Below are 11,351 nucleotides of genomic sequence, written 5' to 3' on the forward strand. Positions count from 1 at the left end.
GAAAGCCTAAAACATGGTTTGGGAAATGCATTTTCCAAGCCCTTGTAGTCAGTGGCTTATGTCATTTGGAAGAAGAAAAGTTAGTATGATTTACCCCATTAAATGATATTTTATATTGAATTACACTGGTCATAGTCAATGAAAATGTTAACACTAAATATCCTATGCTGTGTGTATGCATGTGCTAATGCTAATCTGAATTTTTACCAGAGAAAGAGTTTAAGGAGCCTTTTGGTACTATGCAAAGGGGAGACTCACTTGCCTTGAAGACCATGTGTACTGCAGACAAGCAGTTTCCCTGATGTTTGCCTCTTCCATGAGAGTGCTCCTTCCTCTGAAGGTGGTTCCTTCTCCTCATAAACACACCAAGCTCCATCTGAACCATTGCTCCCCTTCTTCTCCTCTTCTACATAACTCCCAGCTCCCTCCTGCTCCCTCTTCCACCAGTTCCCCCACTGACAGAGCAAGCTTGCTGAGTAATGGGAATGATGCTGTCTTAGGCTTTTTATCTCCCTCTAGACTATGTCTTCGAGTTCAAAACCGATCTCAGTGGCTTGAGAGCAGTGTTTGTTGATAGTCCTCTCCTGCCCCTTGAGCACAGTTGGTGGCAGACCTCAGCATGCTCTGGAGCCAGAGCTGCAGATTTAGCAGTGGGACACCATCTGCACCAAGTAGCACTCCTGAAGCTTCAGGTTTCCTAAATTGAAAAGTTGGGGGACATACCATGTCCCAAGGGAGGTGGCTGGGCAGTACATCTAGCAGCTGCATTGGCAGTGCAGAGCCACTGTTTATACTCTGTGTTTGTTTTGGGATCATTTGGGAGTGACTCTGCCCTGAGGAGTCACCAGATTGTTTGCAGGTGGGAGTAGTGTTCAGTCATTCTGAATTAGTCATTGCAGTGACTATGCTGGACAAGAGATGAACTTGCTGGAAGAAAAGATATGGAACAGTTCTAGCCCCTGTCCACCAGGATTACCCTTGACCACCACAGCTTTGTGGGATGTGAGAAAGTGTAGGAACATCCACAGCCTCCCAGTTCCTCTTTATGCCAAGGAAAATTAGAATTGACTATGCTTCCTGACATATGGAAACTTAGTAAATACCACAGCAGAGTCTCAGTGAATGAAAAATACTTTCTTGAGGGACAGTGCCTAAGCACTTAAAGGAATGGATGCATCTGTGTCTGTCCCTGAAGTGAATTTTCTTCTTCCCCAAGATGAGGAATCCTTTGTCAGTAACATTCTAACCCCATTTCCACTCCAGATGCTCTTTCATGATAGGTCAGTGGTATGTTTGATAGTCATCTCAGTTTTCTTGGTGTAACCTGGTTTGTGTGGAGACTGCCTAGTGCATATTTTCCAAGGTCCTGGATGGTGGTGAAGTGGCTGCCCTTAACAGGCTGGATTCTGTTTGAAGAAGCGAAAGTGCCTTGTATTTTCTACTGATTGAAAATCACTGAGGGGTGACCAGTACCAATTGGGCTCTGCTTGTTACCGAGACTTGTCTGCAAGCTATGCCTAGTGCCTTGTAGCCTGGAAGGTGGTTAGAGGCAGGTAAAGCTGGCTTTGATGATTGTCCTCATATTTCCCCTTTCTCACTGAGCGCCTGTTTTAAATTGATGCTCTTATTCCTGTGTTATAATCTCTTCACATTGATGGCATTTTGGTAACTCCTGGGGTCTGGGAAGGCAAAGGGAGTGTGAAGTGGCAGCTTTTACCCTTGGATTGGGTTATGACGTGTTCACCAGTCACTTTGTTCCACAGGTGGCTATCTTGCTATGATGGATGCTCACCGCTTTCCCATGCAGGATGTAAAGAACAGAGGATACCTTCTTCTGGTGCCCTGCACCCTCCTGGATATCAAAACTAAGAAATCAAATGAGGAAAGTCTGCACGAGGCTGTGCACATGCTGCTGGACTACAGCTACAATGTGGAAGCCAGAGATGAAGAATGTGGTATTGGTCTTGCTTTGCTGCCTCTGCCGTCAAATTTATTAGTAGTTCTTCAAGGCTGAATAGAGGAATGGAAGGGGTGGTAAGGTAGCACCTTCTAGTCTAAGGGGCATGGAGTGGGTTTTATTCCATTATGGACACCTGCAGAATTAGGCCTGTCTCTAAGTGGGTAGCTCAGTACCACAGTCAATCTGCAGGGGAAGGGAGGGGCTGACCTTCCAGAAGAGTCTGTGACAAGTAGTCATCTCTCTGATGAGATATTGGCCACCTCTTTTGCCTAACCAGTCCTCTAGAAGAGCCATTTTCATTCATTATGGGGGCAAACCTATTTTTTCCCAAATCCCACTTTTATTATTTATATTTAAACATATTGGCAATACTTAATAAGTGATATTTTTCCTGAAAAACACATTAGAATTGGTGTTCAATAAATATTTGTTAAGTGGATGGATTTGTATGGTGGTAAAAAAAAACCATTTCTTTTAGATAATACCTTTTAAGAAAATGGTTGAAAGCAGTTCACTTTTTAACCCTTTGCTAATGCAGTTTGGTTCAGTATTAATAACCATAGTTCATAATTGGCAAGGACAAAGCAAGGATTATGTTTCTCATTGTATTACTTACGTGTTTTGGTAGGATGTTCTAAAAATCTGTCCCTACATATCCTCTGAGGACTAATTTACAGTGTGGCATCTGTGTATAAGGATGAGTTCTTATATTAAATAATAACAGCAGTATTCATGAAGTACTTAATATGGAATTAACATGGGCCATTGATGTTGTATGCTCTGGAAGTGATAAAAGGACTCTGTGAACAGAAACCCAACCTGTCTGCTCCTATTTGGCACTAGGTAGAATCTGTTGAATGAGAGAATGAGTGTTTACCATGTACAATTAACTATTGTAATCAAAAGTCAAATATGACCTGTGGTTTCAAGAAAACACATTCTAACATTCTAACAGATACACATACAAACCTGGAGAGCCCTTTTCCCAGTTCTCATGTTTTAAATACAAATAGAAAGATTATTATCCTAGGTGCAGTTTTTTTTTTTTTTTTTAATGTATATGCCAGGCATAACAGGAGAACTTAGGAGGCAATAGTCAATTCTGTTTAAAAGGTCTGGGAAGACTTCACATAGAAAACAAAAGTGTCTTGGATGTCTTAGAAAGATACGAAAGGGAATGAAAGAGCTAAGGGTCATAAGTGTGGGGGGCAAACCCTTCCCAGGGAACATCAAATAGTCCACTATTGCAAAGCTAATTAACAATTAACATGAGAAAACAATGGTGGGTAGAGGTGGATGTTCTAACCAATTTGTGAAGAATCTTGAATATTACATGAAGGGCTTTGAATTTTTTTTTTAAATAATGGTATACACTAAGTTTTTTTAAATAAGAAAATGTGGGGATGTCATGATTTAATATGAATTTTAGATGGGACTCTAATATCGGGATACAGAATGATTTAGGAAGGAGAACAAAGATTGTTGACAATATTTATGCTGAGACCATTGTAAAAATATGAATGGTGATCTGCCAAAAAGTAGAATCAGTGGAAATAGGGATAGAGAAATAGTCTGCTCTACATTCCTCCATTCAGGCAGCCACATACCCATTCATCTACCCACCCATCCCTATATACATCCACTCAGTCAACACATATTTGCAAAGTACAATGGCAATGTCTAGACTCCCCCTCTTGAAGGTCATTGAGGGTGCTTCTCTTCTTCCACTTAGCTGTAGTTGTTCATCTTCCAACTGATTCTTCACCTGGCAAGGATAAGGCACAATGCTGCCTATGCAGGCCAGGGGCTCCCTTTCTAGCCTGCTGGAACTGGAGCCTGGGCAGCTGTGCCTCAAGCTGCATCTCTTTTGGACAGTGACTCATTGCTTCTAGGACTCCAGAGAGGTTGAGAATGATCTGGGTGCTAACAACCTGGATGCAGTCCCAGACAACCAGGAGTAACACCAGGACTGTAAGGATAGGCAAAGATATATGTCCCAGTAGTGATTTCTGAGAGGGGGTTGTGACCAAGTTGAGGCTCATACTGCTGCCACAGAGCACTCGCTGCTGAGGAAGAGCAGTCCCCAGGGTGAGAGGGTGACAAAGAGCAGAAAGACCTGGAGCCAGGAGTTAGAGGGATGGGGAAAGAGACCTCAGAAAAGTTTTGCTCAGTCTTGGGTATCTGGATAGCTGCCAAGGGGTCATTTCAACATAGTGATAACAGTAGGAATGTTGACACAAGTCAATGACCAGTTTAAAAAGTAAACACAGAAATGTTGTGAAATGATGCTGAAGTCCTCAAATAATGAAAAGAATTCCAATATATAGAGTTATATTAAAGGTAAAACTAAGGTGAGACTGGGTCACAGGAGAGAGTTGGGAGGCCAGCAGATATGCTGTACTTTCTTCCGAGGATGTTGGCTGGTTACCCTTCAAAGTTCACTCTGTACCATGTATTTTGCATGTGTCTCTGAATTCACCTAAATAGCCTTCTGTTGCTACCTCAGTTCAATTCCAGTGGAAACAGGGAGGGGCACAGTGGCTTCAGGAAGAGGAACAAAGCAAGGGATGAGCACATGCAAGGAGTTGGATAGGGGAGTGTCCTTGGAGACAGGACCTTCAGCCTCCTGAAATTCCACCCTACTTTGAGCCCACCCAGGCCCACAGGCTGCTTTCCCCCAGGCAGGAGCCTGTCCTGAGAATGTCTGCTAATAGGGTTTGACATTTGAAAGGAAACTGTGGGCAGGTGTTGGCCCCACCCATGGCCTGGCACATGCACATGCTGAGGGAACCTTCCACAGCCCAGCCAATCAGAATGGTGTAAGGGCACATGCTCTGGCATTTGGAAGGTCATCTGGCAACAACTTTTTCCTAGTGACCAGCTGGTGAACTGTGGAGCTTTGCTTTTTGGGCACTGTGAGCAGAGGCTTGCTGGATTGGAAGTGTAGTAGCGAATTGCAGGGGAGCTTTTCATTGAGTGGGAGGAACAGCACCTCTGTATCCCTCCCTGGCCTCTGCAGACTCAGGATCAGGGGCCCTAGGGCTCCTCCCCTAGCACTACAATGGAGTGCTTGGGCTTTGGTCACAGGCAGTGTCAGGAGGTCCAGGGGGTAGCAGTTGGGCTGTATTCCTGGAAACAGTGTACTGAAGGCTATGACTCTGGACAAAGTGGGGACACTGCAGTGAATGGTCTGTCATGGAGATGGTGGAATCAGTGAGAGGGATGAGAAGAACTGGTAGGTCAATTGGGTTGGAACCCACTGGCAAGGGGCCAGAGAAGCTGGCAGCTGGACACATGGGAGAAGTGAAGTGGCCTCCATTCTGTCCGAAGGGGAAGAACATGGAGTGTGGATCTCCTCTCATCAAGATATTTGACTTTCCTGCCCTTTGGACCTCCTTAGCCTCTGTGTCCTGCAATTTTTGGAAGGGGTAGTGCCTAGCCTTGCTGTTGAGTAATCAAATCCTCTTTTTTCTCTTCTTCAGCAAAGGAAGGATTCAATCAATGGAGTGTCATGCTAAACTCACATGTGGAGCTAAACCCAAAGACTAAGTGTTCTGAAGTTCAGTTTACCAAAATAAAAATAAAAATGCCCTGTATGTCAGCAAATATTTAGTTAAATCAATGTGCTTTCAAAATATTTACAATGTATATAGTTGTTAAAAATATGTCTTTTTACAAATGTTTCTTTCAAATTAATAAGGAAAGTCTTGAACAGCAAATTCTTTATCCTTTCATATTTGCTGGGAATCAAACAATGGGCTAAGCAAGTATCCTTGACTAAGTGCACTCAATCAGATCTCAAAGTGACATATGAACATATGGAAAAGTATTTAGGATTCTTCATTAAAGAATAAATTTGAAGTTTTTTTTCTTTTTAAAAATTTTTATTGGGAACTGAAGTGACCTATACCACTGAGCCACTTTTTTCATTCTTTTCAATTACTTTTTGTTGTAATATTTTGAGGCAGGGTCTGGCTACATGTATGAAGAATTCAGTAATTTGCTGATGGTGCCTTTGAACATGCAGTACTGCAGCCTCAGACTCTAGTGTGGCTGAGTTTACAGGCATCTGCCACCTTGCAGTGCTGGATTTTAAGTTTACAGAGGAATCCAGTACTGTTTTGCAGTTACAATTCAAGTGAAGATGAAGAACATTGATTGTTACACTGCTGCTTTAAAGTGTAATTTGCATTCATCTTTTCCCAACAAGCAATTTAATGGTAAGTACTATATGACATTTAAAAATATTTATCCTCAGTCACCACTGCCATGATGCCAGAAGATTTTTGGTAAATAATTAGGTAACTCTCCATTGTCTACACAGCTTCAAATACCAATATATTGTGAAAAACCCATTAGACTTAGTAAAATAGTTGGATTGCATCTGTCAGAAGCAAAAATAGGTGATGATTGAAGGTACCATAGATACAGGCTAAAGTGGGAAGATGTATTCTTGTGTATCATCTGAGAAAAATTTCATTTTTTTGTGCATGTACATTAATTGTGGTCTCATGTCTCTAATATATATATACAAAATGTTATTTGCAGACATTTGAATTATAACTGAAAATTTCATTTCCTTTTCTTAATAGTGAATGGCTTCTTGATTTTTTTCCAGAATGTATGAGTATTCAGTATCTTTCTATTTGTTTTACTTTTTTTGCCTCCAGAAATTATAGTAATTCAGCATGTTGACATTTTTGGAGGTCTGTTTTTGGGCTTTCTCTATAATAAACTGTGATCAAAGGTTTCTGGGCACTTCTACTTAGTTCACAAGTAGAAGAATATTACTAATGAAATCACCCTCAGGAAGAGCAGGTATATGTATCTTGCATATATCAGATTTTGTTTTCTGACTTTTATGTTTTTATGTGTGTGGTTGGGCATTGATAAGTTCTACCAACTGTTAACCTCTGAAATAAGAGAAATCTCCTTATTAAAATACTTCCATATTTTAGTATGGGTACATTTTATCATATGTGTATGCTTTTACTTTGTAATGATATAATACACATGTGAAGATGTTAATTTATGAATCACTTATGTGCATTACTATGGACATAGAAGAAAACAAATATAAATAAATGTTCATTAGTGTTTCAAACATTTTACTTTAAAAAATTTTTGTCAAAATATTGAGCTCACATATTTTCTTTATGATTTCTTTCACTTCATTTATTCACTAGACATAATCTGACCATTTGTTACGCAGCAGACTTATTGTCCTGTTTCTCATGACCCTTCCATCATTAAAACTATCATATCACTCTGCCCAGTCTAGCAAAGTGAGATACTAAAAGTGAAGTGATATAACTCAATTGTACTTGAAACGTTTCCTCACTCCTTTCATAACAAGTCATCTCTGAAGTTAGTTAATTGTAAAAGAAAAGTGACATTTACATTTTGTTAATGCATAACAGTTTTAGAGACAGGTATTAAAAGTTTGCTCTATCAAATTTTCATATATTCAATAATTAAATATCAAATAAAATGAGTCACATTTTTATTTGAATCTCGAGTTTTATTCACCTTAACATTTCCTGAAAATCAAAGAAAAATTTCTATTTTTGTCTTTATTATTCAGTTCTTTCTATACACAGTGATTCTACCAGTAAAACTTAAATCAAATGCCGTACTTATGAGGGGAGGTGTCATGGGCATTTTCTTTAATCAATTTCACCTAACATAAGGCACTGTGGATTCTCTGATCTTTTGAGTATGAAGATATTTCATGAGTGTTGCCAAATATAACAGTAGAATATTATAAATTCCAGGTGACATTCCAACAGTGATGATATTCAAATATAAGAAGAGCCTCTTGTACTGATTGCAATACTTTATTCAAATTATCTGCATAGTGGATCTACTTTTGTTATTTTACTTCATGGAAACATTATCTTTGTGAAGTTGGAAGCAGCATGATAACCACAATAGATGCAGTTATTGAACTGTCATTTCTGCTGGAATTTCTAAATCATTTTCTTAAATTCTCTCCTATGCATCACTGTGGTATCCTATTAGGTAACTACTATTCATTCCAAGTTGATGGTTGAGGAAAGAGAAAGAGGAAGGCTAGGTAATAGCTAGTAAGTAACAGAACTTAAAGTAAGACTCCAAGTGAGGCTCTCCCAACAGTGAAGGCCATATTCTTTTATTTCTATCAGACTGTTCTGAGCTGGGGATGTACCTCAAGGGTGCCATGCCACATAGCATGAGTGAGGTCCTGGATTCTATCCTTAGCACAATAGCCCAGGCTCCATGCTCAGTCCCTTCAGTAGGTGATATTTTCTGTACTAAGACCTAAGAGTGATTATACTTTCTGAAGAAAATGATTGAATACATTTTGGAAAGTGAAGGAAGCAAGTGGCATTTAACATTTCTAGTTTTATGACTAATTTTTAATTTTGTGACTGTGCTATATATTTTCCTGAAAAGTTCTTTCATTTCCATAGAATTGCTCTGCATTACACCTGTGACTATGACCAGCCTGAAGTGGTGACACTCCTGATACAGATGAATTATGATATGAACATCTGTGACAATGACAGAAACACAACACTCATTAAGATAGATAGTAGCTGAAGATAGATTTGTAGAGAATTCCTAGAATGAAGGTGCATTTTTTTTCATTAAAATGTGGCTAGTTGGTGAAACCTGTGGCATATTAAAGTTGAATTCCTAGAACTGACACTCCTCTCCTTGGTGCAATCCTGACAAGCTGTACAATTCCAGGCAGAGGAGTGTGCCATGATTTTGCTGAAATCTGGCACAGATCCATATGTGATGGATGCCAGTGGTAACACTGCCCTGCCCTATGCTGTCTACAGTGAGAACACGTGCACAGCAGCAAACCTGCTTATGTACAAGGTGATCTTTGAAGCAAAAAACATGGTATATTTAGATCAACTTTATTTGCAATTATTTAACATTCATTTCTTTTAACAGTGGTACACAGAGAAGCAATGTCAATATTTATCCTTTGAAAGAAGTACTGGAAATTTCAGTTTCCTTTAAGGTAGTTAAAGTAAATACTTATTAAAAGTAAGGAAATTTTAGATGTAATTTTTCCAGTAACCTTGTGAACCAATTTTTTTTTTCCCGATAAGTGTAAAACAATGTAGGAGAGCAGAATTTGCCTTGGAAATATACTCCAACTCTGTGCGTGTGTGTGTGTGGTGCTATGGATAGAACACAGGGGTGTTCTACCACTGCCCACATGACCAGTCATATTTTTTCATGGTTTGTAATTCTTTTTTAATTTGCTTTTTAAATTTGTTCTTTGTAGTGATACATGAGAGAAAAATGTATTTTGACATATCTTACGTACTGGAGAGCAGTACTCTTTAAATTTTATTTGAGACAGGATCTTGCTGAAATGCCCAGAGAGCATTTTAAGTTTTTATTCTCCTACTCAAAGCTATTCAGCAGCTGGTACATCAGGAGCATACCCCTGTACCCAGTCTGGAATTGGGCTTGATATTAAAATGCAAACCAAAAAAAGACTTTGATAAGCAAGCAGAATTTTATTACTGTTGACAAGTTCTATAATGACTTATCTCTCAGTGGTTAGTCTCAATTAGGGAAAAAGGCAAGTAAAAAAATGTGAAATAAATAAACCTATGTGAAAATTATATAGTTGGGAAATGGGACAAAAAGGGTCTGGTTGACTTTTGGAAACCATTTCAGTTTGCATGTGAACAGACTCTTTTCCCATTTGTGGAAAATAAGAATTCCTTTTTTGTGAATGAAACTTTCAGACTTGGAAACATGCACAGAGATTTATTTTAGGAGGAGTCAGATATTAGGTTGAGGAGGTGCTACAAATGAGGGACAAATAGATAATTGACTATGAAATTATCCATTTCTTGCAGAAGAAGCCACCTGTAGAAGAGTTTAAGCCCTTCTCTGAAATTTGTAATGCCTTACTGTGATGTGGGAGAGATTTTCATTATCTGTCATGCTATCAAAAATAAAACTACTGAATTGGTTTCCTTTTTTCCTTTGCCTGAAAAAATTATGGAGTATTTTCTGTACATGACTATCTTACACATAACTGAAATGAAACTTAATCTTATCATTAAGAGTTCCCTGAAATTAGAGCTGCTTGAAACTCTAATTCCTAAAATATTAGTGATTCCCACCAATGATTCCCACCATAGGCATTAAGAAATGTTAGATCCCTTTCTTACTGGACATAGAATATACCATTTTGTAATATTTCAGAAACAGATGATCAAATAATCTTTCTGTTCTGGAACAGTACTTGTGGGAAAGTAAGTATGCTTCAGAGTATAGAATGAGAAACCCTGCTATGAAGATGAGCATCTAACTCATCCATTCAATAGAAATACTTCAAAATTTTATTACTAAATGTTAAGGTTCTTGTCTCTCCAAGTCAAAGATAGAGTGTCCCTGCCCTCAAAAAGGTCTTGGTTCAGGTGTGGAGTGATCATATTAGTCCATAGTACCAGGGCAAATGGAAGTTTTCTGGAGTCAGTCAGTGTTTCCAGCAAGTTGTGGTGATGGCTGAATGCCATTTTGTCACTGTAGGCAGGGGAGGATCATCTCAAAGGGAAGGAGCAGCATTTGTCAAAGTGCAGTGGTCTAGGAGGAAGAGCTACTGTGTGTTTTATCTCTTTATTATAAGTTCATTTTCATGTGGTCCTTTATAAGATTTTCAGTTCAGTTGTTACAATATACACCTGTGTGAATCTAAAGTGTTTCTGTTTTCTTACAGGACAGCCTCACTGCACTATTATTTGCTGTGAAGGAAAACAAACAGCAAATGACAGAATTCCTAGTGGACTTGGGAGCAAACATCTGTGCAACTGATCACCTCAGAAGGTACAGGCTTTTACTTTTCCTCTGCTTCTTTTGAACTTAGTGATGGTATAAAACAGTAAGAATACATGAGTCAGAAATGTTCCATTAATGGGAAGAAGTTGATTATCCTACAATGTTTAGGACATCATAAAAACTTTCACCATAAACCATCAGTCATCAATTATTAAGGGTAGGCAACACAACAACAGTACACATTATTCTTATACCATTTCAGTGGAGAGTGATGTTTTGTTATTTACCATCAGATTTTTTTGGCACTATGCTTTTCTAATTTGTTAATGGAATTTCTTAGTATTTTGATTAGCTTTGAAAATTGATACTTTTCATTTACATTTTGAGTATTAAATTTCTCATCCTTGTCATCTGATTTTTAAACCTCTGCTTCTTTTATACTTGCCTTCAGAATTCTACATGAGGTTTAAAGCAGTGTTACGAATAATTTTGTCTTTTGGATGCTGTTTGAATCAAATTGTTTTTCATGAAAAAAAGATTGATACTCAGGTGTCTTTATAGGACATTCGATTGCTGTTATCTGCTAGTGTTCCTG

The sequence above is a fragment of the Sciurus carolinensis genome, chromosome 17, assembly GCF_902686445.1.
Source record: "Sciurus carolinensis chromosome 17, mSciCar1.2, whole genome shotgun sequence".
NCBI classification, from domain to species: domain Eukaryota; kingdom Metazoa; phylum Chordata; class Mammalia; order Rodentia; family Sciuridae; genus Sciurus; species Sciurus carolinensis.